Below are 25,588 nucleotides of genomic sequence, written 5' to 3'. Positions count from 1 at the left end.
TACTTAAGATGTTAAGTAGTGAGTGAGTTTTATTGTATTTTATTATTTTTTTAATTATACTAATATTTTAACTTATTTTTAATTGGAGGATAATTGCTTTACAATATTGTAATGGTTTCTGCCATATATCAAAATGAATCAGCCATAGGTATACATATGTCCCCTCTCTTTTGAACCTCCCTCTCATCTCCCACCTCATCTGACCCCTCTTTAGGTTGTCACAGAAGACTGGGTTTGAGCTCCCTGCCTCACATAGCAAATTCCCACTGGCTATCTATTTTACACATGGTAATGTATATATTTCCATGCTACTCTTTCAATTCGTCCCACCTTCTCTTTCCCCGACTGTGTCCACAAGTCTTATCTTTGCCTGCATCTCCATTGTTGCCCTGAAAATAGGTTCATCAGCGCCATCTTTTTAGATTCCATACATATGTGTTAATATAGGATATTTGTTTTTCTCTCTATGACTTACTTCACTCTGTATAATAGGCTCTAGGTTCATCCACTGCACCAGGACTGAGTCAAATGCATTCTTTTTTTTACTGAGTAATATTCCATTGTATACATATAACACAGCTTTTTTATCCCTTCATCTGTCAATGGACTTTAGGCTGTTTTCATGTCCCAGCTAATGTAAACACTGCCGCAAAGAACATTGAGCTACATGTCTCTTTTTCAATTATGGTTTTCTCAGGGTATATACTCAGTAGTGGGATTGTTGGGTCATATGTAGTTTTTTCAAATTATTTTAAAGAGCATTTCATTAGGAAAAAATAATATGGGCTGGAGGCAGAAAAGTAAGTTAGGAGATTCTTATACTCCCTTTCTGGTTCTTTTAAGATGCTATACCATCTTCCAGGTCCCAAAGAGGAGTATTTACTCCTTACAAGGTAAATTCTAACTCCACTGGAACAAAAACACAAATATGCAGCTACAAATTAAATATTTTCCCCAAAACTCCAGGCTTAAGACCATATGGTCAGCTGAATTCCTAGAAGACACAGTTCCCCAAAGGTGAAACCAGGCTGATCCAGGAAAAGATGATAAACGTGTTGCTTGAAGTATTTGCAACAAAACACAAAATACAAAGGTGTGAAGTTGTCAAACCATAAGATTAATTCTGTAAAGCACACAAGCACAACCAAAATAAGAAGCAAATCTGTTTTTATATTATAAAACAATTATCAAATGTCATAACATCCTCTTACAGTCTTCTGCTTTCTACCATGAGCCTCATTTCACTAATACAAGCCCAAACCACTTTGTGGAAATATTTTACATGTCAACAAAGAAGCAAACAGTAACCAGAGTAGGCAACGGGAAATTTAGCTCAGACTTACAGGTTTATATATAGAGTGGCTAGACATTCTTTTCTTTATTCTGCCCTTTGCACTTGTATTCTCTAGACCGTGTGTCTAAATGCTATGATGGATGATCAAATGTCTTTGAATACAATACATTACCTCCTGTTGAAACCCACATTATTCTCCCCTGGTTTTGTGGTAGACTCCCCACCCTCTCTCACTAGTACAGTGGTGGATTTTGCTTTCATTCCTCAGCTACATACACTAAATTCCATCCAGAGCTCTTATTTGCCTGCCTTTTTTGGCATCTTTCCATGTGCGTCTGCATTCCTCCAAGGGTAACATCTTCATCCTTTTCCATTTCCCCTCTTTTCCATTTCCTATGGTTTTCTCTCTTTCTGTCCTTTGGCCAACCCTCCCTGCAGCTACATGTGTTTTCAAACCTTTCCCGTATTTTTAAATTATCCTGGTATTCTTAGCCTTTGGGCTTTCAGGACTTACTCAAACTCTCTCATCTTTCATCTACCACCATTCCAATTATTTCTGGATCTCATTTTGCATGGTCCACCCATAGCTTCTTTTTAAGTAAAATTTACTTTCTAAATAGTGAGATGATTTATTTACCAGGATAGATGCTTTCTGTAACCTCTTTGCAGCACAGATTCAAAGTCTTCAAGGTGAGTGATCCACCTGTCCATTTGCTTCCAGTCTAAACTATCCAGAGTTCTAGTTTATCTCCTTCTCATTAATGACATAGATCACATTCCCTATCAGAAAGTGTTCCCAGAATTGGAAACTTAGGCTAAGAGTGAGCCTGTATCAATGGCAAGTTACCTGCATCTCTTCTGTTAAAATCCTACATTGCTTGTCTTCCCCATAATCTCATCATCCAGGTGACTGTTGTTCAGTCGTTAATTGTGTCCAATTCTTTGCAGCCCTGTGAGTCACAGCACAGCAGGGTTCCCTGTCCTTCACTATCTCCCACAGTTTGCTCAAACTCATGTCTATTGGGTCAATGATGCCATCCAACTATCTCATCCTCTGCCACTCCCTTCTCCTCCTGCTCTCAATCTTTCCCAGCATTAGGGTCTTTTCCAATGAGTTGACTCTTCACATCAGATGGCCAAAGTATTGGAGCTTCAGCATCAGTCCTTCCAATGAATATTCAGTGTTGATTTCCTTTAGGATTGACTGGTTTGATCTCTTTGCTGTCCAAGGAACTCACAAGAGTCCTCTCCAGCACCTCAGTTCAAAAGCATCAATTCAGGACTACCCTGGTTAAATGGTTAAGACTCCATGCTTCCACTGCAGGCAGCATGGGTTCATTCTATGGTTGGGGAACTAAGATCCCACATGCTTCAAGGCATGACCCAAAACAAAAAAACAAACATAGTCTCATCATCCTTCCCAAAAGGACTTTCTGAACTTTATACCAGGCACACTCACTTAGAAGTCTGTTCATGACAAACCTAGACAGCATATTAAAACGCAGAGACATTACTTTGCCAACAAAGGTCCGTTTAGTCAAAACTATGGTTTTTCCAGTAGTCAAGTATGGATGTGAGAGTTGGACTATAAAGAATGCTGAGCACCAAAGAATTGATGCTGTTGAACTGTGATGTTGGAGAAGACTCCTGAGAGTCCCCTGGACAGCAAGGAGATCCAACCAGTCAATTCTAAAGGAAATCAGTGATGAATATTCATTGGAAGGACTGATGCTGAAGCTGAAACTTCAATACTTTGACCACCTGATGCAAAAAACTGACTCATTTGAAAAGACCCTGATGCTGGGAATGATTGAAGGCAGGAGAAGGGGATGACAGAGGATAAGATGGTTTGATGGCATCACCAACTTGATGGACATGAATTTGAGTAAGCTCCGGGAGTTGGTGATGGACAGGGAAACCTGGCATACTGCAGTCCATAGGATCACAAAGAGTCTGGCATGAGCAACTGAGCAACTGAACTGAAGAAGCAAGAAATTCTAATGCTATTTAGTCTGTTAAAGAGACTAGAAAAGATCAAAAATTTTCCAACTCAGTTTTAAAAAACAACTATCATAACCCTGGTACCAAAAAACTGGGAAATACAACACAGAAATCTATAGACCAACATCATTTAGGAATGTTTGCACAAACACATGAAAAATATTAGCAAATCACACCAGCAACAATTTTAAAAATAATAAGCTATTAACAATGACTCCAAATTCTTTTCTATTCCTGCTATTAGAAGGTGGAAACTAATTCCCTTCCACCTGCATCTAAACTGACCTTAGCAACTGGCTTGACAAAATCTAGTGGAAATGACACTTTGAAATTTCTATGGTTAGGTGCAGCTTCCATGTCTGGGATCATTTGCTTTTGAAAGCCAGATAAGATGTAAGACATGTGATAACCCAGAAGTCACTATGCCCTGAGAACTTCAAGTGAGAAAAAGAGTCACTATGCAAGAGACCTTGTGGAACAGGAGAAAGAAACCAAGGGGTACCCAGCAAGCTGACATGTAATGAAAAACACATCTTGGGAATGGGTCCTTCAGTTCCAATTGCCCCAGCCGATACAATGAGGATCAGAGATGAATGGTTCAACCAAGCCCTTCCTCAGCTCCTGATCCACAAGACTGTGAGCAAAATGAAATTTCTGAGGCAGATTATCATGAAGCAATAGATTTCCAGGACAATAAACAAATAGGAATCATTCCACAAACACAAGTACTTTCAACCCTAGTAAATCATTCACATCAATAAGTCCAAAGAAGAAAAATTATATGATTATGTAAAAGTTGCTAAAAAGATATTTGAAAAAAATCAAAATATACTCTTGATTTTTAAAAAGCACAGTAGAATATGAATGTGTTCATACTCTTTTAATGTAACTTGGTAAAGAGAATTTCTCAATCTAATTGCTAATTTTATACCTAGAGATACAACAATAAAAGCATTCCATTAAACTGAGAAACAAGACAGGAATATATCTGTCATTTAGTATCATTCTAGAAGAGCTTTGCAATTAAAATGGATAGAAAAGCAAAATAAAAGTACAAGTATTGAAAAAGAGAGGCAAAAATATAATTATTTATTTACTATTTGATCATCTAACTAAGGACCTTAGACAACAACTAAAACTACTAAGTTTGGTCGGAAAGCCACTTGATCAGTCTTGGTTGTTGTTATTTAGTTGCTAAGTCATGTCTGACTCTTTTGCAACCCCATAGACTGCGGCTCTCCAGGCTCCTCTATCCGTAGTATTTCCCAGGCAAGAGTAATGGAGTGGGTTGTCATGTCCTTCTCCAGGGGATCTTCCTGACTCAGAGATCAAACTTGTATCTTCTGCACTGGCAGGCAGCTTCTTTACCACTTAACTACCAGGGAGGCCCTCACTTGAACAATAAATATTTTAAAAGCCATGCTTTTTTTATATATCCTAAATAAACCACTAGAATAATTGAAGAGAACCACTCACAATAGTAGTAAAAGGTAATAATGCTGAAAATAAGTAGTAAATAAAATAATGCTGAAAAGGTAATAATGCTGAAGATCTAGGAATCAAGTTAATAAGAATATACAGGATTGATATGAAGAAAATTATCAAAATTTTACTGAAGGACATAAAGAAAAACATGAATAAATTAAAAGATATATTATGTTTCCAGATAAAATTACCCAATACTGTAAAGATTTCCACCAAATTTATCTATGAACTCAAAGTATTTATACAGCAAAATATCAATAGGTATCTCTAAGAGATTATATTTTCTAATTTTTAAAAATTTTGCTTATATGATTTTTAAAAATTTTTCTCTGATGAACATGTTATTTTCAAAACTTAAAACCAAAAATGCAGGCATATTTCTTAAGTATACCCACTGTCAAGTCAATCCTTGAGTTAATTTAAGCCTTTGCTTGAATCATCATATTTTGACCTAACTGCACTTAGAATAATGAATCGTGATTTTACTATAAATATATAAAGCTGCACTTTCTTTTGTCTCCAAACTACCTTCAGTATATGTTCCTTACTCTTACTTTGCCGAGTTGTTACTCACCTACTTCATTCCCTTCATGACACTGTAAATTTTTTATCGCATCCCTCTCTACCTTCATCTTTCCAGACTGAGAACATTAAGTAGTCAGCCCATCCTCATAAAGAAGCACTCATTTGCTCCCTCTCTGTTTTTACAGCGTCATTAAAATGACCACATGGCCAGAACTGAGCACTATATTCCCAATTTATTTTTCCCTTATTTCCACTGTGTAAGAATTATTCCCCCAAATGTAAAATATCATCCTCCATATAATTTATAAGAGTATTGAGCCAAATATGTCTTCTTTTCCACTGGGAAAACCGAATCTCTCTTTAGGTCAATTTCAGTGACAACATCTATATTACCATAGCTTTTTACCCCACAAACAGACATAGATTCGTCTAGACTAGGCAGATGTATCTGTATCCAGATTCACAGGGAAGGTCTTTTGTGAATCAATAAGTGAGATCCCAGTGTCATTTTTCTTGCTGTCAAAATGCCATAGTAAAGGGGAAAAGGTCCCAGCCCAGCCTGTGTACATTGTTGGTTTTAGACTCGTTTCAAATTACTCTGTGTTGCCGGTGAGGTGGGAGGGGTGCACTGCTCGGGCACAAGCACACGGAAGGTCGGGAACGGTCTGATCAACGCGCAGAGCTGCCTGGAAGACACGGGAAACCTACCGTGTGCATGTGGACGAAAGAGCCTGGCAGCAGGGAGGAAAAGGGACAAGACCAGGTGGCAGACAGACACATGGACGGTTGAGGAAAGGAGTCCAAGGACATAGCTAGCTAGCTTGGCTGCTAATGGAGCAGGCGCGCAAATTTAAGGGCTCCTGTAGGAAGAGCTAGTGGACAGCCATGAGCCACTGACTGTCAGCAGGAGAATGCTCCCATAGACCAGTGACAAGTCCACTCTGCCAAGGGCACTAGTTAACGTCACATGGGAGGGAGATGTTGGCACCTCACTTCCCTTTCGCTTTTTTCTCACCCAGACTGCCGTAGCCTCCCAATACAGCTCCATTCCTCTCCACTTCCTCTTACACATTGGTGTCAAAGTGGTATGTTTAAACAAACTTCTTATGTTATCACCTTTACAGATTATTTAAAAAAAAAAAAAAAAGTCATCTCTTGGACCCTCTTGCTTCCTCTGCAAGCCTTTCAGGATAGAGCAAAAATTCCATCACTTGACATATGAGGTCCTTCCAAACCAGGCTCAGCCTCTAACCCAAGACTCACACTATCCCAGCTCCCAAACTCACCTTTGCTGAGCGTCCTTCTACATGGAGTTTTGGCTTCCCATCCCTGCTTGTCCAAGTATCACCCACTCTTCTTTAAGACCCTCCCGGCATCCCCAGCTGGGGACCAAACAATCAAGTTTTTCTCTTTACCTTTCTATTCTTAAAGTGCTTTCACTGAATCTCAATAAATTTTTTAGTATGGTAATAAAAAAATAAGCACTTATAAAGTGTTCATTAAGTATCTTGAGTATCTTGCTGAGTACTTGTCTTAATTAGAGATCCTCAGGTTGTGGGAAATGGAAGCTTGCCTGAGCCAAAAAAAGGGGAGGGGGGAGGGATTTATTATAAAACTCAAGGCACCCAGAGGAAGATATACAATCAAGCTTCCAGAGGGACTGAAAAGTAATCAGTAATGAGGGAATTTGTGCATCTGTCTGTCTCTCTGTCTCTTGCTGTCTCATTTTGCATCGCCTCTTCCTGTTTGCTGCCTACTACAATGGGGAGAGTTGGAAGATCTTCCTTCGTCCCCCTACCAACCACTACAAAACAGAACATGACTCCATTTCTATTCCAGACTGTTGACTGAATATTATTTATGTATGTAGATCATTATCTATAAAAATAATTGTTGGAAAAAAAGCAAACGTAGATCATCTGTATTAGGTAAGCATACTCAATTTAATCAAGCCTAAGACTCCATTGATTGTGAGAAACACTTCCATTTTAGGTATCGTCAAGAAAGAAAAACAGAAGAGTGAAAAGGCAGCCTTGAAACTCAACATTAAAAAAACTAAGATTATGGCATCTGATCCCATCACTTCATGGCAAATAGAAGGGGGGAAAATGGCAGCAGTGGCATATGATATTTTCTTGATATCCAAAATCACTGCAGATGGTGACTGCAGCCATGAAATTAAAAGACACTTGCTCCTTGGAAAGAAAGCTATGAAAAACCTAGACACCATATTGAAAAGCAGAGACATTACTTTGCCAACAAATGCCCATATAGTCAAAGCTATTGTTTTCCCAGTAGTCATGTATGGATGTGAGCATTGGACCATAAAGAAGGCTGAGTGCCAAAGAATTGATGCTTTCAAACTGTGATGCTGGAGAAGACTCTTGAGAGATCCTTAGACAGCAAGGAGATCAAACTAGTCGATCCTAAAGGAAATCAACCTTGAATACTCATTAGAAGGACTGATGCTGAAGCTGAAGCTCCAATACTTTGGGCATCTGATGAGAAGAGCTGACTCATTTGAAAAGACCCTGATGCTGGGAAAGATTGAAGGCAAAGGACAAGGAGATGACAGAGGATGAGATGGTTAAATAGCATCACTGACTCAATGGATAAGAATTTGAGCTAACTCCAAAGACAGTAGAGGACAGAGGAGCCTGGCGTGCCACAGTCCATAGGATCACAAAGAGCTGAACATGACTTAGTGACTGAACAACAACAAGAAGAAAGAAAAAAAATGATACCTTTTATAATACCTTTATTGCTAAGAAGCTGGCAACCGTGAGACACATTCTTATTTTTAGAAACGCTAAAATTTAAAACAATGATTCTTAATGAAATAATATATATAGAAAACAAAGTGTAACCTGCCTTTGTATAGCACCTAAGATCTCAAAAGGAGAAGTTGTTTACACCACCTTCCAGGGAGATGGCCAAAACCACCAGTTAACTAATACATAGGCTTCCCTAGTGGTTCAAACAGTAAAGAGTCTGCCTGCAATGCAGGAGACTTGGGTTTGATCCCTGGGTCAGGAAGATTCCTAAGAGAAGGGAATGGCTACCCACTCCAGTATGCCTGGCTGGAGAATTCCATGGACAGAGGAGCCTAGCAGGCTAGATTCCATGGAATCGTAAAGAATCCAACACAACTGAGCCATAGGCTCCAAGTGGAAGACCCAGCAGCTGGAGATCATATCACAGTCTGTCAGAAACTCATCCCAAAGATGTCTTCAATAACAGTCAGTCAGTAATTAAAGGCCTATTCAGCTCAGTTCAGTCGCTCAGTCATGTCTGACTCTTTGCGACCCCACGGACTGCAGCACACCAGGCTTGCCTATCCATCACCAACTCCCAGAGCTTACTCAAACTCATGTCCATCGAGTCAGTGATGCGATCCAACCATCTCATCCTCTGTCATCCTGTTCTCCTCCCACCTTCAATCCTTCCCAGCATCAGAGTCTTTTCAAATAAGTCAGTTCTTCACATCAGGTGGCCAAAGTATTGGAGTTTCAGCTTCAGCATCAGTCCTTCCAATGAATATTCAGGACTGATCTCCTTTAGGATAGACTGGTTGGATCTCCTTGCTGTCCAAGGGACTCTCAAGAGTCTTCTCCAACACCACAGTTCAAAAGCATCAATTCTTTGGTGCTCAGCTTTCTTTATAGTCCAACTCTCACATCCATACATGACTACTAGAAAAATTATAGCTTTTACTAGACAGACCTTTGTTGGCAAAGTAATGCCTCTTCTTTTTAATATGCTGTCTATGTTGGTTATAGCTTTTCCCCCCAGGAGCAAGCGTCTTTTAATTTCATGGCTGCAAAAAAAAAAAAACATAATTTCATGGCTGCAGTCACCATCTGCAGTGATTTTGGAGCCCAAAAAAATAAAGTCTCTCACTGTTTCCATTGTTTCCCCATCGATTTTCCATGAAGTGATGGGACCGGATGCCATGATCTTAGTTTTCTGAATGTTGAGTTTTAAGCCAACTGTTTCACTCTCCTCTTTCACTTTCATCAAGAGGCTCTTTAGGTCTTCTTGGTTTTCTGCCATAAGGGTGATTTCATCTGTGTATCTGAGGTTACTGATATTTCTCCCGGCAATCTTGATTCCAGCTTGTGCTTAATTCAGTCCAGCATCTCATGATGTACTCTGCATATAAATTAAATATGCAGGGTGACAATATACAGCCTTAACGTGCTCCTTTCCCAATTTGGAACCAGTCTGTTGTTCCATATCCAGTTCTAACTGTTGCTTCTTGGACTGCATATGGATTTCCCAGAAGGCAGTCAGGTGGTATGGTATTCCCATCTCTTGAAGAATTTCCCACAGTATGTGGTGGTCCAAACAGTCAAAGGCTTTGACATAATCAATAAAGCAGAAAAAGATGTTTTTCTGGAACTCTCTCTCTTTTTCAATGATCCAATGGATGTTTGGCAATTTGATCTGGTTCCTCTGCCTTTTCTAAAACCAGCTTGAACATCTGGAAGTTCATGGTTCACGTACGGTTGAAGCCTGGCTTGGAGAATTTTGAGCATTACTTTGTTAGTGTGTAAGATGAGTGCAATTGTGCAGTAGTCTGAGCATTCTTTGGTGTTGCCTTTCTTTGGGATTGGAATGAAAACTGACCTTTTCCAATCTGATGGCCATTGCTGAGTTTTCCAAATTTGTTGGCATATTGAGTGCAGCACTTTCACAACATCATCTTTTAGGATTTGAAATAGCTCAATTGGAGTTCCATCACCTCCACTAACTTTGTTCATAGTGATGTTTCCTAAGGCCCACTTGACTTCACATTCCAGGATGTCTGGCTCTAGGTGAGTGATCATAGCATTGTGATTATCTGGGTCATGAAGATCTTTTGTGTATAGTTCTCCTGTGTATTCTTGCCACCTCTTCTTTAACTTCTGCTTCTGTTAGGTCCATACCATTTCTGTCCTTTATTGTGTCCATCTTTGCATGAAAGTTTGCCTATCTCTAACTTTCTTGAAGAGATTTCTAGTCTTTCCCATTCTATTGTTTTCCTCTATTTCTTTGCCTTGATCACTGAGGAAGGCTTTCTTATCTCTCCTTGCTATTCTTTTGAACTCTACATTCAAATGGGTGTTATCTTTCCTTTTCTCCTTTTTCTTTTGCTTCTCTTCTTTTCACAGCTATTTATAAGGTCTCCTCCGACAACCATTTTGCCTTTTTGCATTTCTTTTTCTTGGGGATGGTCTTGATCACTGCCTCCTCTACAATGTCACCAACTTCTGCCCAGTAATTCTTCAGGCACTCTGTCTATCAGATCTAATCTCTTGAATCTATTTGTCACTTGCACTGTATAATCATAAGAGATTTGATTTAGGTCATACCTGAATGGTCTAGTGGTTTCCCCTACTTTCTTCAATTTAAGTCTGAATTTGGCAATAAGGAGTTCATGATCTGAGCCACAGTCAGCTCCCAGTCTTGTTTCTGCTGACTGTGTAGACCTTCTCCATCTTTGGCTGCAAACAATATAATCAATCTGATTTCGGTGTTGACCATCTAGTGATGTCCATGTTTAGAGTCTTCTCTTGTGTTGTTGGAAGAGGGTATTTGCTATGACCAGTGCGTTCTCTTGGCAAAACTCTTATTAGTCTTTGCCCTGCTTCATTCTGTACTCCAAGGCCAAATTTGCCTGTTACTCCAGGTGTTTCTTGACTTCCTTGACATTCCAGTTCCCTATAATGAAAAGGACATCTTTTTTGAATGTTAGTTCTAGAAGGTCTTGTAGATCTTCATAGAACTGTTCAACTTCAACTTCTTCAGCATTACTAGCTGAGGCATAGACTTGGATTATTGTGATATTGAATGGTTTGCCTTGGAAACAAAAAGAGATCATTCTGTTCTTTTTGAGATTGCATCCAAGTACTGCATTTCGGACTCTTTTGTTGACTATGATGGCTACTCCATTTCTCCTAAGGGATTCTTGCCCACAGTAGTAAATATAATGGTCATCTGAATTAAATTTACCCATTCCAGTCCATTTTAGTTCACTGATTCCTAAAATATTGATGTTCACTCTTGCCGTCTCCTGTTTGACCAATTCCAATTTGCCTGATTCATGGACCTAACATTCCAGGTTCCTATGCAGTATTGCTCTTTACAGCATTGGACCTTGCTTCTATCACCAGTCATATCCACAACTGGGTGTTGTTTTTACTTTGGCTCAGTCCCTTCATTCTTTCTGTAGTTATTTTTCCACTGATCTCCACTAGCACAATGGGCACCTAGCAACCTGGGAGTCCATCTTTCAGAGTCCTATCTTTTTGCCTTTTCATACTGTTCATGGGGTTGCCAAGACAAGAATACTGAAGTGGTTTGCCATTCCCTTCTCCAGTGGACCACATTTTGTCAGAACTCTCCACCACGACCTGTCTGTCTTGGGTGGACCTACATGGCATGGCTCATGGCTTCACTGAGTTAGACAAGGCTGTGGTCCATGTGATCAGATTGTTTAGTTTTCTGTGATTGTGGTTTTCATGTCTGCCCTCTGATGGAGAAGGATAAGAGGCTTATAGAAGCTTCCTTATGGGCGAGACTGACTGAGGGGGAAACTGGGTCTTATTCTGATGGGCGGGGCCTGTTGATGGGCGGGGCTGTGCTCCTCCCTGTTGGGTCAGGCCATATAGACCACCCAGGTAAGAACCACAAAGAACTTGTAGCAGAAGAAAGATTCTTCAGTATCTACTTCTTGATCTCTGCAGCAACTTCACTCAAGAGTCCAGACATCCAGGCAAACTGTGACCCTGCACCTCACCACCAATGCAGACACTGCCCCTCTCCACTACATTCCCTTCCGTGGGGCAACCAGTGTGATGGTGAGAACAATGATGATTACTGCCCATCCCAGCCTCTGCAGCCTGCTTCTACTACAGCCCAAAAACAGGATGTCAAGACCAGTTGCCTAAATGAGGACTAGGAGGACAGCTACAGAACTCTTCACAGAACCCAACTGTCTGCTCAAAATGGTTTTACTAGCATTTAATTTAACTAGCATTTAATTTAACTTAAGAGCCATCCATGTTGTTGCATGTACCTGCAGTTCATTCATATTCACTTCTTAATACTATTCTGCCATGTGAATGCATCACAATGCATTCACCTATTCTCACATAAATGGCCATTTGGTTTATTTCCTTTTCTGTTTTCTGTTATGAAGGGAGGTTCTTTAAGTCATACTTGTCTTCTGGAACCCATGTGTAAATGTTTCTTTAGAGTATAAACCTAGATGTGGGATCACAGGGTTTAGACTACATTTACATTCAGCTCCACAAGATAATGCCATGTTGTTCCAGTTTATATTCCTATGGGAGCTGTATGAGTTCCCATTACATTGAACTTTATCAACAACTTAAAATTGTCAGTTCAGTTCAGTTCAGTCATTCAGTCATGTCTTACTCTTTGTGACCCCATGGACTACAGCACGCCAGGCCTCCCTGTTCATCACCAACTCCAGGAGTTTACTCAAACTCATGTCCATTGAGTCAGTGATAACATCCAACCATCTCATCCTCTGTCATACCCTTCTTCCACCTTCAATCCTTCCCAGCATCAGAGTCTTTTCAAATGAGTCAGTTCTTCACATCAGGTGGCCAAAGTATTGGAGTTTCAGCTTCAGCATCAGTCCTTCCAATGAATATTCAGGACTGATCTCCTTTAGGATAGACTGGTTGGATCTCCTTGCTGTCCAAGGGACTCTCAAGAGTCTTCTCCAACACCACAGTTCAAAAGCATCAATTCTTTGGTGCTCAGCTTTCTTTATAGTCCAACTCTCACATCCATACATCACCCCTGGAAAAACCAAAGCTCTGACTAGATGGACCTTTGTTGGCAAAGTAATGTCTCTCTGCTTTTTAATATGCTGTCTAGGTTGGTCATAACTTTTCTTCCAAGGAGCAAGTCTTTTAATTTCATGGCTGCAGCCACCATCTACAGTGATTTTGGAGCCCGAAAAAATGAAGTCTGCCACTGTTTCCATTGCTTCCCCATATATTTGCCATGAAGTGATGAGACCAGATGCCATGATCTTAGTTTTCTGAATGTTGAGTTTTAACCCCGTGAACAGTATGAAAATTGTCAGCCTTCTTAATTTTTGCCCCTCAAGTAGAATGATGGAAACAGCATACAGTTTACCATCATTTTATAAAGTTTAAACAATATGAATAATAAATTATATAAGTTGTATATACTTGTGCTAAACACAAAGTTCAGGATTGTAATTATAACTTAAAAGAGCAAAGTAATTGGATTATATTTATGTAATATGCTACAGGGACTTCCCTGGTAGTCCAATGGATAAGACTCCATACTTCCATTACAGAGGATGCAAGTTTGATCCCTGATCAGGGGACTAAGATCTCACATGCCACACCATGCAGCCAAAAAATAATGATAATAAGACATATATAATGTACATACAATATATGTACAGTTTATCTATTTTTACTATTCAAATAACATAATAAAATACTATTTTAATTGCTTTATTCTCTACTCTCACAACATTGAAACAATGACTGCAAATACCTTTAAAATTGCACTCTTACAGTCTCATTATCCACAGGAAAAAAAAAGAAAAGATAGTTCTTCTTGCTCCAGATAGAAAAAAATCTCAGAAAAGGACTCTAATTGGCCTAAATTAGGTCATGTGTTCAGCTCTGAACCAATTACTGCGGCCAGGAGTGATAAACACCATGATCGGTCTGTCTTGGGTTGACCTCTGTAGTCATGGAGATAGGATCTGTTGCCTTTATCGTTGCCATAAAGGATGGGGTGGTGGCCAAGGAGTATGAAAAGGCAAAGCACGACACACACTGCAAATATTAGTATCAACTTCTAAAGACCATACAAATAATGGGTAACAGAGCTGCCATTCAACCCCAGATCTGCATAACTCTGAGGCCTGGGCATTAAACATTTCAACTCTAGCTTCTGCTGGATTAAAATATCATGAGTTTTCTCTAGTGTTATGCCAGGATTTTCTCAAAGGCTGGGACCCTGTCTTGTTTACCTTTCTCCTCAGGTCCTAGAAATACTACCTGGTAATTTTTAGGTGTTTTGGGAATTGAGTCTCCAAACTACAGACTGCTTACTTGAACATATTCTTATGTCAACCTGGATGTGACCATTTCTGAGACCAGCTGTGTGGGCCTTGTGCTCAGAAGAGAACAGATGGGGATTTGAAGAGTGGGCAAGGGTGGAACATTTTAATTTCAAGAACATTTTAGCACCACAAAAATAAAAAGGGAAATAGAAATACTAGAAATGTTATACTCAAAGTAAAGTTGCCTGATGATCAGAAGTGAACATAAGAAGAGTAGCAAGGGACCTCCTTGCTGGTCCAGTGGTTAAGAATTCACCTGCCAATGCAGGAGGGGACACAGGTTTGACCCCTGGTCCAGGAAGATTCCACATGCCTCAGAGAAGTTAAGCCCATGACCCACACTACTGAGCCCACATGCCGCAAGCACTGAAGGCCTCACACCCTAGAGCACCATGTTCCACAAGATAAGCCACAGCAATGAGAGACCCACACACAACAGCTAGAGGGAGCAATGAAGACCCAGTGCAGCCAAAAATAAATAAATTTTTTTAAATTTAATAAAAAAGAAGAGTGAAAAGGAACAGCTAGCCTATATTTTTCTTACTGAGAAAAAGATGACTGTCTAGATTTGTTACTTCTATTACTTTTCTTTTTTTTTTTTTTTTGATAAATACTTTATGAAGAAAAATGACTTTGGGTGGGGTCAACAGGGACTTTAATGCATTATTACAATTATTGCAACAAAAATGTGTTCATGAGATTACCTGCAGATTTAAAAATTAATAATCATGGCATAAATGCAGGGATGAAGCTCTTGGCAATAATTACCAGTTTTCTGTCTCTTTCCACTTTCCCCAGCTCTGGTGATGTGAAGGTATTGTTCAAGAAATGATCTTTGTCTTCTTTTATTTTCATTTGGTCATGGCTGGTTTTCACCTTTTTATTCCACAGAATCATGTCTTTCCCTGGTACTTGTCTTTTATGTTTCTTTGTGAAGCCTAAAATAAAACAAAGAAAGAAATCATTTCTTTGTTAAGTATAATCTTATTTCTCACTATTCATTTTGTCTTACTTTGGAAAGCTTCTTGTCTCCTCTGGACTTTAGATCTACATATTTAAACTTTTATTTTCATTTTAGTCTTTCAATCCTTTTGTTCTCCTTTCTTTGTTTCACACAAAAAAGTACATTTCATTTTAAATGACTCACCATTGTATTGCTTCCTTGGCTTTCATAGCCAGCAAGTTGAATATCGTCTATTAATTTAGAGTGGTGTATGCTGTCTTGGTTCAGGCTGCTTCTAATTTTGCTGAAGGATTTGTATGTGGCTGTGATTAATTTATTTTTAAATATTTTCTTTTTTCCCCTCTGTCCTCTTTTCTGTATTATCCAATCTGATACCCACCAGAGCATTATACTCTGATCCAAATTGTGCCCCATTTCAAATTTCAACTTTTTCAGTTTTTCCCCCTCCTATTAGACTCACTTGGCTTCTAATTCCAATCCAGCTACCCACAGGATTGCTTCACCAGAGGCATTAACACTGATGTTTATTCAGGTGATTTTGAAGTGAGTTTTACACTGCATATACTAGGGAAAAGAAGAAGGGAGCAGAGTGGAGAAATTGAAAATAATAATTGTTTCAGTCTTGAAACTAAATGCTCCCTTTTGATTATGTACACTCTTAGGATTTTTGTGGGCCCTTATTTAATTGTCCCATTGCTTTGCCTGTATTGACTCGAGAGGAGAGCAGACTCAAAATAGCAGGAGAAGAATTAAGAACCCTGATTCAAGACCTCTTGGCCCCTTGCCCTAATCCTCCTCCCTTACCTCTTACTTAGCAAACATTAGATCCAAATCTGTCCTTGTTCTCTGAGCAAAAGAAAGAAGTATGCTTTCACCATCTTCTTCTCTGGTCTAGTTGATGTAAGCAAAAAAACAAGTATGGTCTAGCTGGGCTTTGGAAACTTTTCAAAGATGGCATTACAGCCATGCAACAAGGGCAAGGTCTTAACACACTTAACTTGTGGAAAGCCTTGGCGCAAGGAGCTAAGGCTAGAAGTTTGGTGGAATTCATTAAATCTCCAAACTGCAGATTGCTTATTCAAACATATTCTTAATATCAACAGCATGTCGGAGACCAGTTGTGTGGGTCTAGTACTCACAAGAGAGCAGATGGGAAGGAGAACCCATCCCATGCAATATCAGAATGGGTAGGTCCTGGGGCATTCACCCACCCCTGCCATGGTCTCCTCTGGGCTGCCTACCACGTGTGACAGTCATGTGACTACAGCTACAAGCAAAATGAGTTTGCCTCCCAAAATGAGTTCTGTGGCCTCAGTTCTAAAGATCTGAAGCACTGCATTGCTAACTACAATGAAGTGTCACGCATTCTCAGCTTCAGGTATCAGACTCATAGCAAATTTGAGGTGAAAATCGCCAAGAAACTGCTTTGTTGCATGTCTTATGGAGACATAGGAAGGCCTACGGAAAAGCAAAAGACACGCCATCACAGAGAAGTTGGGTCCCAACTCAAGAGCTCTGGTTCTGTGGCCCTGGTAGACTGGCAGGGCCAATCTTGATGGCCATCAGACTTCACTGAGGTTGAATTAGGCTGTTGCCCACAGGGTCTGTCTCTTAGTTAAAGGAGTTTCCACTGTCACCCCCACCATGACTCACTAACACTAGTCTACAAATCCTAGGGGCAGGACCAAATCTCACAGAAAACTGTGAATGTGTCCCTAAGCTTCTTCTATGCAAAGCTAGTACTTCCTGTTGGTTAGGGTCTACGCCAATGAGTCCAAAGCTTGGGCAATACATGAACCAGTTTCTCACAGGGGAAAATTCTACTCCATGGTCAGAAACTAAACCTGTACGTCTAGCCAGACAGTTTGCAACTATGAACTTAATGAAATTAGTCAATTTTCTATTCAGTTTTTCTACTGTGTTAGCGAATGAATACGTCACTTTACACTGAGTCAGAACCAGTGTCTAAAGAAGTCAGTGGCTGGAACAAAGTAGCCAGGGGCTATCAGAGGAGAACAAGATAGGAAAAAATTTCATCTGAAAAAGCAGAAAAATTAAAAGTAACAAAATCTGAAAAGCCTCCTATAATTACAGCAAGCCAGACACAGGTGTACTCAAAGCTCTGTATTCTATAACTGCAAAGGAAAATTGATGTGTTCTTGGGAGCCTCTGAATTTAGGGATGAGAAATTGAACTAAAGAAATACCAAAAGCCATTTCTAGAGGAGATACTAAAAATAGTAAGAGAAGCTAAATCTCAACTCTTCTCACTGAAAAAATCTCCCTTGAAACAAGCTCAGGACATCCTCACACTAGTAAAGGAAGTGAGAAATATGAGAGAAACCACCGGTGAACTGAGACCAAGATGAGGAGGGGTGGCCTGAGAAAAGAAAAGTGTCTCATTCACTGTGATGGGAAGCGTGGATTAGCACATTTCTGGAAAGCAGTGGGGCGACATAGTTGTCAAAATCCTTCAAACTATGTATTATCTTTGACTTACTCACCTTACTTATAGCCATCTACCCTAAGAAAATAATTTAAAAGGCAGAGAATAGGCATGTCACAGAATTATTTATAATCCTGAATATTCACTGGGGCTGAAACTCCAACACTTTGGCCACCTAATGTGAAGAACTGACATCTGAAAAGGCCCTGATGCTGGGAAAGATTGAAGGTGGAAGAAGGGTATGACAGAGGATGAGATGGTTGGATGGCATCACCGACTCAATGGACATGAGTTTGAGTAAACTCCTGGAGTTGGTGATGGACAGGGAGGCCTGGCGTGCTGCAGTCCATGGGGTCACAAAGAGTCAGACATGACTGAGTGACTGAACTGAACTGAGACATCTAAGAAGACAATAGGACAATACACACTATAGAAAATTATGCATTTATTTAAATTGCACTTTTGAGATAAATCAGTAATATGAGAATATGGTCATAATATATTAGTAGATGCAATATAAGTAGAATTATCTTAGGTTATTAATGAATATTTTTGGAAGGAAATACAATATTAATAATGGTTCTTCCTCAATTGTAGATTTGGAGTTCACCTTACTAAATTTTCTGCAACAAACCAGGATTACTTTTATGATCACCATAAAAGTTTTTTTTTTTTTGAAAGAAAATTTTAAAGTTTATGCCACAATGCTGGAGAGAGGGAATAGAAGAATACAAAACTGCATAAGAAAAAAGGGTCTGAAAGGAAACACTTAAAATATTAAGATGTTAATTTTATTGTTTCGCTGCTAAGTCACTTCAGTCGTGTTCAACTCTGTGCAACCCCATAGACGGCAGCCCACCAGGCTCCGCCATCCCTGGGATTCTCCCAGCAAGAACACTGGAGTGGGGTGCCATTTCCTTCTCCAATGCATGAAAGTGAAAAGTGAAAGTGAAGTCGCTCAGTAGTGTCCGACTCTTCGCGACCCCACGGACTGCAGCCCACCAGGCTCCTCCGTCTATGGGATTTTCCAGGCAAGAGTACTGGAGTGGGGTGCCATTGCCTTCTCCGTTTATTGTTTTATATTGCTACAAAAATTTTTTTCTACTTTTTGGTATTTTTATATTTTTCTTCAAGGAAAATAAATCTTTTTTAAAACTGGAAGTAATGTTTCTAAATTTTCTCATTAAGGATAATGAAACCACTCAGGAAATGTATAAAGGACTTCTTTCTATTTGGTCTTTTATTGAAAGATGTAATAAGATGAGAGAAACCTTTCATGTTGCTTCTAAAATTGGCCACCAGACCCAAAATGTATACCATTTGTTTGTTTCTCTGCCAAGTTCACAATGTTTAATAAATTAATTACAAAAGTTTTATTATCAAGTTTGCCTTGTATTACTAAGTGAATACATTCAAGCATTTCATAAGCAAATCATATCTATTGTACAATGCAGTGGCTTTAAAATATACCTCAAATTATAAATATTTATAACCAGTAATCATTCCCTATGGTCTTCTTTTTAAGCTACCATATATACATCTCATAACTAAATTAATGGCACAATGTTTAAAATAATCATCAATCTGCATAATTCCTGAGAGAGGCAAGAAAGGAAGGAAAGCAAATATAAGATACAGTCATTCCTCAGTATCCATGGAAATTGGTTCCAGGAACCCCTTCAGATACCAAAACCCCTAAATGCTCAAGTCTGTTACATAAAATGGTGTATTATTTGCTTATAACCTTCATTTGTTGTTATTCATTCACTTAGTTGTGTCTAACTATTTGTGACCCAATGTACTGCCGCATGCTAGGCTTCTCTGTTCTTCACTATCTCCTGTAGTTTGCTCAAACTCATGTCCATTGAATCAGTGATGCCATCCAACCATCTCATCCTCTGTCACCCCCCATTTTCCTCCTGCCCTCAATCTTTCCCAGTATCAGGGTCTTTTCCAAAGAATCAGGTCTTCACATCAGGTGGCCAAATTGGAGCTTCAGCATCAGTCCTTCCAATGAGTATTCAGGGCTGATTTCCTTTAGGATGGACTGGTTGGATCTCCTTGCAGTCCAAGAGACTCTCAAGAGTCTTCTCCAGCACCACAGTTTGAAAGCAACAATTCTTCAGCACTATAACCTATATACATCCTCTTGTATGATTTAAATCATCTCTAGATGACTTATAACACTTAATAAGTATAAATGCAATGTAAATAGTATTATAGATACAGTGTACTTGCTATGCAAACAGTTTCAAATACAATGTAAATACTATGTAAATAGTTGTCAGTGTGCGGCAAACTCAAGTTTTGCCTTTTGAAACTTTCTGGGATTTATTTTATCTTTTTCTGTTTTTGATCTGCAATTGGTTGAATTCATGGATGTGGAGCCCAAAGATACAGAGGACTGACTATAGTCTATCACTGTCTCTTACTGAGTGAGCTGACCACAGACAGCCTCACCAAAATACGCAATTGGTTTCTTCTTTATGCAGGAATCTCCAGAAAGATCACATGGAACCCCTGTATCTATGAACAGTCCATCGTGGGAGCAGGGGAGAGAATTTATCCACCACGTTCTTTCTGTCTACTGTCTCTACTAGACCAAGGGTTCCTCTACACTTCTGGGTATGTAAACACTTCTGGTGTATTAGTGTTACTCAACCTCTCTAATTAGCCCCTTGCACAGTCAGATTCCCACGCCACTTTCCAACAGTTCTTCTGAGCTTGGACTTGGTAGAAAGGCAGAGTTGCTGCAGTTCCTGCCCAGTGAGCATAGTGGAATCATATACAGGGAGAGCCCTCACGCTGAACAGGCTGGGACAGCTGGCAGTGTTAAAGAGAATAATGATGGCCAAGGGTACTCCCCTGAGCAAATAGCCAGGGCCCAGAAGAGGGAGTCAAGCACATCTGAAGATGTCCATTAACTTGGACCTCACAGCCCTACACCTAATGTTCGCACAGCACCCTTCCTATTATCCTGACAACTAGGTAACAGAGAATTGACTCATTCCCCCCACTGCTGTTAAGAAACAGCTACTTCTTTCCTTTTATCACCATTCTTCATCTTGAGTTACTCCATCTGGTTTACATTTCTTCCCAGAAAGCTCTTGATGCCCTTATTTCCAAACTCTTCTCTGTACATGAAGCTATTTCTTTCCCACCAATTTTTGTAATCCCTGCTGGAAAATACACCCAGAGGCCCTGGGCTTCTGCCCATTCTGCTTTTCATTATTGCAACTGCAATGTGGTTAAACCAGTAATGTGGAAACCATGTGTGTACATTTGCATTGTATTCTACTCCAACATTTGATAAGAGAAGGTTTAACAAACACACAAGCACACGTGACACACACTTCTCCTCTGGGCGGTGCAGGGTTTGAATGAAGACATGATGACATCTCTGGGACAGGAGGAACAGAGAAGAAATGCCCGGGTCTGAAGTATAAGCTTTCCAATTTCAAAATGGAAACTATTTCAAAAATATTTCACTAAACCCTTATGTGCAGGTGACAAAAACCTTATGAGAAACATGAAAAATTTTAAAAACAGGCCATTAATAAATAAAAACATTTTCCCCACAGACAAACCAGGCCTTGAGTCCTTTATCCAAGGCCCTCTTTTGACATTTCCAGGATTCTTTTATTTATATTCAAGCTCATTGAAAAAATTGTCCCCAAGTTACCACACAATCACTTTTTGCGGTTTTTCTCCTTTCCTCTTGATTAGTTTTTCTCTTCAGACCTTTGGCTGACTGTTTTTCTACTGTTACCAGGGCTGAAGTTCCTACTGCAGTTAACAGAACGATGAGTAGCAATGCTGTGTTCTCAAATTGTTTCACCATGATCAGAAAAGGACCATTTAGAGATTGATCTCCCCATCAGAGAACCATGTCACACAATCTCTCTGCTCTGCAACTTACCACAAGATTGATGGTAAATATAATATATATGAAAATGAAGGTGGAAATGTATGCAAAGCTCAAGTGGTGGAGCAGGGTGCTGGAAACGATGTTGTGTGGTACATCACTTCCTTGGAATTTCTCATTTTCAGGACACTGACTCTAAAATTACTGCAGTCGTGGTATTTAATGTTCCTGTGTTGGGACTTGAGAGTTTTTTAAGAAATGATTTGAAGTCGGAAAAACAAAACTGACTTATTTGAACCAAGACTATAGTGTGACAAAAAAAAAGATCGCAAGGAAATAAGGTATAAACATACACACACTTACAGTCAGCTTAATACTCTATTGGTAGAACATCAAGGAGGGTATCAGCAAAAGAAGAAACAGAGCATAATAGTAAACTTATGAAGCTTAAGTTCAAAGGCCTTGGGAAGGACCTAGCAACATGGTCAGAGGTTTTCGTAAAATTTGCAAAAATAAGTTATTTTAACCAAGATGATTAAGAATGCTGTCTCTCTCTCCAATTTCCCCACTGTATTAAAGAAAAAAAAAGAGACAGGGCCCAAATAAGCACAATAAGAAATGAAAGATGAGAAATAAAAACCAATACCAGAGAAATTTTTAAAAATCTCAAGAGAATACTATGAACAGTTATATGCCAACAAACTGGACAATGTAGAAGAAATGGACAAATTTCTAGTAACATTCAATCAGCCAAGACTTATTCAAGAAGAGAGAATTCGAACAGATCCATCTTTAGAAATAAAATTAAATTTGTAATTAAAAAAAAAACACCCTGGAGAAGGAAATGGCAACCCACTCCAGTATTCTTGCCTGGAAAATGCCTTGGACAGAGGAACCTGTCCATGGGGTCACAAAGAGTCGGACACAACCGAGTGACTTCACATGATGTTTTAATAACAAGGATCTGGATTTCTTTCTTCCTTTCTTTCTTTTTCTGGACTGAATAACATTCCATTATATGGCTGTATCACTTTTGATTTATCCATTCATCAGTTGAGGTACATTTGGGTTTCTGCTTTTTGACTCTTGAATGATGTTGCTCTGAATATTTATTTACATGTTTTTGTGTAGGCACAAGCTTTCATTGAATGCTTCTAGACTTATACTTTTAGTTACCATAAAACAAATCAAACCAAATGAAAACATTACCTTGAAGCAACAGTAGTCCCAGGGATCCTGATACTTGTGGTTGGGGATATTGGACTAACAGGATCCCGAGTTTGCTTCATTTTCTTTTTTTTATCTTCCCTCCATCTCAAGCTCAGAGTATATCCTTTGTAACAGTTTATAAAATTTAGTTGGCTTGCTGGGCAGGCAGGAAGCTGAAATAAAGATTACCATCTAAAAAAAACAAAAAACACCCAACAGAAGTCCAGGACCAGATAGCTTCAGAGGGAAATTCTACCAAACATATTAGCTTGGTGCAAAAATAACTGTAATTTTGCACTGTTGAACTTTACTGTTTGATATTGAAATACAGTCTTAGATGTGGTTATGTTATACATCATTTTAATGTGCATTTCTCAATTTTATTTTTTTTGCTAAGGATATTACTTGTTGTTTATTTTATATTTATTTTAGACTATGGAAATAACATTAGACAAAAAGCAGATTCAAGTGATTTTCTTATTTGAGTTCAAAATGGGTTGTAAGGCAATGGAGACAATTTGCAACATCAACAATGCATTTGGCCCAGGAACTGCTAATGAACATACAATGCAGTGGTGGTTTAAGAAGTTTTGCAAAGGAAACAAGAGCCTTGAAGGTGAGAAGCACAGTGGCTGGCCATCGGAAGTTGACAATGATCGATTGAGAGGATCATCAAAGCTGATCCTCTTAAAACTACACAAGAAGCTGCCGAAGAACTCAACATCAACCAATCTACAGTTGTTTGACATTTGAAGCAAATTGGAAAGGTGAAAAAGCTCGATAAGCAGGTACCTCATGAGCTGATCGCAAATCAAAAAAAAAATCATCATTTTGAAGTATCGTCTTCTCTTATTCTACAACAATAATAATGATTTCTCAATTGGAGTGTGATGCAATGAAAAGTAGATTTTATACCACAACCAGCGATGACCAGCTCAGTGGTTGGACTGAGAAGAAAGCTCCAAAGTACTTCCCAAAGCCAAACTTGTGCCAAAAAAAGGTCATGGTCACTGTTCAGTGGTCTGCTGCCCATCTGATCCACCACAGCTTTCTGAACTCCAGAGAAACCACTACATCTGAGATGTATGCTCAGTGAGCTGATGAGGTGCACCAAAAACTACAAGGCCTACAGCAGGCATTGATCAAGAGTTCAGTTCAGTCACTCAGTCGTGTCCAACTCTTTGTGACCCCATGGACTACAGCACACCAGACTTCCCTGTCCATCACCAAGCAGAGCTTGCTCACACTTATGTCCAGCGAGTCAGTGATGCCATCCAACCATCTCATCCTCTGCTGTCCCCTTCTCCTCCCGCCTTCAATCTTTCCCAGTTCAAAAGTATCAATTCTTCGGCACTCAGCTTTCTTTATAGTCCAACTCTCACATCCATGTATGACTACTGGAAAAACCATAACTTTGACTAGACAGACCTTTGTTGGTAAAGTAATGCCTCTGCTTTTTAATATGCTGTCTAAGTTGGTCATAACTTTTCTTCCAAGGAGTAAGCATCTTTTAATTTCATGGCTGCAGTCACCATTTGCAGTGATTTTGGAGACCCCAAAAATAAAGTCTGACACTGTTTCCATTGTTTCCCCATCCATTTGCCATGAAGTGATGGGACTGGATGTCACGATCTTAGTTTTATGAATGTTGAGTTTTAAGCCAAAATTTTCACTCTCCTCTTTTACTTTCATCAAGAGGGTCTTTAGTTCTTTGCTTTTTGCCATAAGGGTGGTGTCATCTGCATATCTGAGGTTATTGATATTTCTCCTGGCAGTCTTGATTCCAGCTTGTGCTTTATCCAACCAGGCATTTCACATGATGTACTCTGCATATAAATTAAAAAAAGAAGGGTGACAATATACAGCCTTAACGTACTGCTTTCCCAATTTAGAACCAGTCTGTTGTTCGATGTCCAGTTCTAACTGTTGCTTCTTGACCTGCATATGGATTTCTCAGGAGGCAGATAAGGTGGTCTGGTATTCCCATCTCTTTAAGAATTTTCCACAGTGTGTTGGCATCCACACAGTCAAAGGCTTTGGTGTTGTCAATAAAGCAGAAGTAAATGTTTTTCTGGAACTCTCTCTCTTTTTCAATGATACATCGGATATTGGCAATTTGATCTCTGGTTCCTGTGCCTTTTCTAAATCTAGCTTGAACATCTGGAATTTCACAGTTCGTGTACTGTTGAAGCCTGGTTTGGAGAAATTTGAGCACTGATTAGCAGAATCGGCCCAATTCTCCATGAAAATGCCCAGCAACATGTAACACAACCAACGCTTCAAAAGTTGAACAAATTGGTCCACAAGGTTTCCTTCATCTGCCATATTCACCTGACCTCTCACCAATTGACTACCACTTCTTCAAGCATCTCGACAACTTTTTACAGGGAAAATGCGCCTACAACCACAGGAGGCAGAAAATGCTTTCCAAGAATTCATTCAATCCTAAAGCACTGATTTTTATGCTATAGGAATAAACAAACTTATTTCTCATTGGCAAAAATGTGTTGATTGTGATGGTTCCTATTTTGATTAATAAACATATGCTTGAACCTAGTTATAATGATTAAAAATTCACAGTCTGAAACTGCAATTACATTTTCATCAACTTAGTATAAAGAACTAATACCTCTCCTTCCCAAACTATTCCAAAAAAAAAAAAAAAGAAGGAGG

This window comes from Cervus elaphus, chromosome 25 (assembly GCF_910594005.1).
Source record: "Cervus elaphus chromosome 25, mCerEla1.1, whole genome shotgun sequence".
Lineage (NCBI taxonomy): Eukaryota > Metazoa > Chordata > Mammalia > Artiodactyla > Cervidae > Cervus > Cervus elaphus.
The sequence above is the reverse complement of the archived record's forward strand: the minus strand, read 5'-3'. Positions refer to the sequence as shown.